Source organism: Nicotiana tomentosiformis, chromosome 2 (assembly GCF_000390325.3).
Source record: "Nicotiana tomentosiformis chromosome 2, ASM39032v3, whole genome shotgun sequence".
In the NCBI taxonomy this organism is placed as follows: Eukaryota; Viridiplantae; Streptophyta; class Magnoliopsida; order Solanales; family Solanaceae; genus Nicotiana; species Nicotiana tomentosiformis.
In genome coordinates this window covers 151,212,879-151,217,413 of record NC_090813.1, presented here as the reverse complement: position 1 = coordinate 151,217,413, position 4,535 = coordinate 151,212,879, and positions in this window count along the sequence as shown.

Sequence of the window (4,535 nt, the reverse complement as noted above, 5' to 3'; positions counted from 1 at the left end):
GTGCTAATGTTGTGAGTGCATATTTGGTGGAAAAGTTAGGGTTGGAATGGACGAAGCACCCTAGACCTTATAGGTTGCAATGGTTCAATGATAGTGGAGAGGTCAAGGTGAATAAGCAATGCATGGTCTCCTTCAAGATTAGAAGGTACGCTGACGAAGTTCTATGTGATATAGTACCCATGCAAGCTTGTCATATCTTGTTGGGGTGCCCGTGGCAGTATGATAGGAGTGCTTTTCACGATGAGAGGAAAAATAGATACTCTCTTGAGCATAATGGCAAGAAGTACATTCTTGCACCTTTAACTCCTTCCCAAGTATACGAAGATCAAAAAAAGATAAAAGAATCAATGGGGAAACATGGGAAGGGATCAAAAGGAGAGACTGAAAGGAAAGACAAAGAGGGAAAATATGAAGTGAGGTGTGAGGAGAGAGAGGGCAGCAAAGAGAGAAAGGAAAAGGTGGGGAAGAGTAAAAAAAAAAAAGAAAGCATTGGTGAGAGGAAAGAGGCTAAGATTGAAAAAAAAGTGAGCCTTGCAAAGGCCAAAGAGTGTTTAATTATAAAAAAAAGAAGGGCTGCCTATTATCTTGCTCACTTATAAGGAAGTTCTGCTTAATAATGATTCACTAACATCCTCTTTGCCTAGTGTTATTTCTAATCTTTTACAGGATTTTGAAGATGTTTTTCCTGAGGACCTTCCTAAAGGTTTACCACCTTTTAGAGGAATAGAGCATCAAATTGATTTTATGCCGGGATCACAAATTCCTAATAGGCCTGCTTATAGGAGCAATCCCGAAGAAACAAAAGAATTGCAAAGACAAATAGAGGAGCTGCTTAATAAGGGATTTGTAAGAGAAAGCATGAGTCCCTGTTCTGTGCCCGTGCTTTTGGTGCCAAAGAAGGATGGCACTTGGAGGATGTGCGTGGACTGCCACGCCATTAATAAAATAACAGTAAAGTATCGCCATCCTATTCCCCGTTTAGATGATATGCTTGACCAATTGCATGGTTCTCAAATATTCTCTAAAATTGATTTGAAGAGTGAATATCACCAAATTAGAATGAATCCTGGAGATGAGTGGAAAACTGCCTTTAAAACTAAATATGAATTGTATGAATGGTTAGTGATGCCGTTTGGGTTAACTAATGCACCTAGTACATTCATGAGGTTAATGAACCATATCTTTAAGGATTTTCATGGAAAATTTGTAGTCGTTTATTTTGATGATATTCTGATCTTTTCTAAACTTTAGAAGAGCATGTCGAATATTTGAAACAAGTTTATAATGTGCTTAGGGAGCAACAATTATATGCAAACTTATCCAAGTGCACTTTTTGTGTAGTAGTTTTCTTGGGCTTTGTTGTGAGTTCTAGAGGTGTAGAGGTAGATGAAGATAAAATCAAGGCGATTAAATATTGGCCTACACCTAAGAGCATTACTGAAGTTAGAAGTTTTCATGGACTTGCTAGCTTTTATAGGAGATTTGTTAGAGATTTTAGTTCAATTGCTGCACCTTTAACTGAAGTCATTAAGAAGGATAAGGTCTTTAATTGGGGAAAAGAACAAGAGCATGCATTTAATATTTTGAAGGATAAATTATGTTCTGCTCCTTTGTTACAATTACCTGATTTTAATAAGTCCTTTGAAATTGAATGTGATGCATCTGGTAGAGGTATTGGGGCTGTTTTAATGCAAGATTCTAAACCAATTGCTTATTTTAGTGAGAAGTTGAATGGGGCTGCATTGAATTATTCTACTTATGATAAAGAATTATATGCCTTGGTAAGGGCTCTTGCTACATGGCAGCAATATTTGTGGCCAAAGGAGTTTGTGATAAAAACTGACCATGAGTCTTTAAGATACTTGAAAAGTCAAGATAAATTGAGTAGAAAACATGCCAAATGGGTTGAATTCATTGAGACATTTTTTTTATGTGATTAGCTACAAGCAAGGTAAAGACAATATAGTTGTTGATGCGCTTTCAAGAAGGTACGCTCTTGTTTCTACTCTTATTTCTAAATTGATGGGATTTGATCATATTAAGGATTTATATGTTTATAATTCTGATTTTGATGTAGCATTTTCGGCATGTTTAAATGGGCCTTTTGAGAAGTATAATCTGAAAGATAGGTTTCTTTTAAAAGAGAATAAGCTTTGTGTCCCTAATTGTTCTTTGCGAGAAGTTTTTGTGAGGGAAGCACATTGTGGGGGGCTTATGGGACACTTTGGTGTGCCTAAAACACTTGACATCCTTGCTGAAAATTTCTTTTGGCCTAATATGAGAAAAGATGTAGAAAGATTTTGTGCTCAATGTCTTGAATGTAAACAAGCTAAATCTAAAGTGTTGCCACATTGTTTATACACGCCATTACCTGTGCCTATTTCACCTTGGATTGATATTTCTATTGACTTTGTGTTGGGATTGCCTAGAACAAGGTATGGTAAGGATAGCATCTTTGTTGTAGTAGATAGGTTCTCAAAAATGGCTCGCTTTATTCCTTATTTAAAGACTAATGATGCTTCTCATGTTGCTGATTTATTTGTTAGAGAAGTTGTTAAATTGCATGGTATACCTCGAACTATTGTTAGTGATAGGGATGCAAAGTTTCTAAGCCACTTTTGGCGTGTGCTTTGGGGAAAATTGGGAACAAAATTGTTGTTTTCTACTTCTTGTCATCCACAAACTGATGGGCAAACTGAGGTAGTAAATAGAACCTTAGGAAATATGTTAAGGGCTGTTCTAAAAGAAAAATTAACTTCTTGGGAGGATCACTTGTCTATGGTAGAATTTGCTTACAATCGAACTGTTCATTCATCTACTGGTTATTCTCCTTTTGAAGTTGTTTATGGCTTTAACCCTCTTACACCCCTTGACTTATTGCCTTTGCCTACTAATGAGATGGTTAGTCTTGATGAAAAAAAGAAAGCTGATTTGATGAAGACTATTCATGAGCATACGAGACTTGCAATTGAGAGGAAGAATGAGCAAATAACTTTACGAAGAAATAAAGGTCGAAAACCAGTTATCTTTGAGCTTGGTGATTTGGTTTGGGTTCATATGAGGAAGGAGAGATTTCCTTCAAAAAGGAAGACAAAATTGCACCCTAGAGGAGATGGGCCATTTAAAGTATTTGAAAGGATTGGAGATGATGCTTACAAATTGGACCTTCCAGGTGAGTTTTAAGTAAGTGCTACTTTCAATGTTGCTGACTTATCCTTATTTGATGTAGGTTCAAATTGGAGGACGAATTCTTTTCAAGAGGAGGGGAATGATAGCTCTACGGACAAGAATAAAACTTTAGAAGCACCAAAAAAGCCATTCACAAGGTCTCAAGCTAAGGAGAAGCAAGACAAGGTTGTTGGGCTTCAATGGGAGATCAAGAAGGCGCTAATGGTGAAAGAAGAGCTCAAGAATTATGGAGAGGACTTAGCTAAGTGCTACACTCATTTCATAGTCCAAGTCCAAGTCCAAGAGAAGGTAGATTGGGGTCCAAGCACCAGCCAAGGAAGGTCTAAATTAGGCACCTAAATCAACCTACAAAGGAGCTAACTTGGCGCCCAAGTCAGCTCAAGGAGGGGCGGCCAAGACATAGGAGAAGGAGTCAAAGTTCCTTATTTTGATTTCTAATTTGTTATGACATATTTGATGCTTTCCTAGGTAGTTAAGGCTTTGTTTTTATTTTTCTAAGATTATTAGAATTACTTTTCAAGATTGACTTAGTTTTTATTTCTTAGAGTTTTACCTTTTCCTATGATAGTTGGACTTGTTGTCTAAAGTAGTTTAGGACTTTATTTTCTTAATTTTTAGGTAGAATTTCGTGACCCCCTCCCTATATAAAGGGGTGTCTTTTTTGCTTTTAGACATAGACTATTATCAATAAAAATTGTGAGATTTTTCTTGCACTCTTGTGTGTGGCTACTCTTGGATTTATTCTTCAACTTTCAAGACTCAACTTAAGGTGGTAAGATTAAACTCTTTTGAAATCTTAGATCACTTCTAGGTATTCAAGAAAGGTGATAAGTTTAGGCTTATTGTTGTTCTTGTTATTCTAAAAGGGTCGGGTTTCACAATCTATCTCTTATTTTTAATTCTCTACCAAAGGCGATTAGTTCTTTGTTAGCTAATTGTTGTTGTTAGGATTCAACTTCAAGAATAGACTTCTTGAATTCAAGAAACTCTTTCTTGAATTCAATCTATCTTTAATTTTCCGTTGTTTTTTTGTTTCTTTATTTTCTTTTAGCTTCCGCACGTTTTTTGATTTTCTTTAATAATTCTTGGACCCCTATCGTGTTGTTATCATACCAACTCCCGCGAGTAGAACCTTGGAATTGTCTTTGATAAAAGGATAAAAGATAGCTGACCCAATATTAATAAATAGAAAATTCTAAGCAAGAACAATACAACCTGAAGTAACAACATAGCTGTTTAGACAAGTTTTAATGCGCACAGATTAACTAGTTTAATTATATAAACCTATCATTTGATTTGACTTGTTATACGCGATTCTAGCACTGCTAGTGCTTGTAACCATAGGC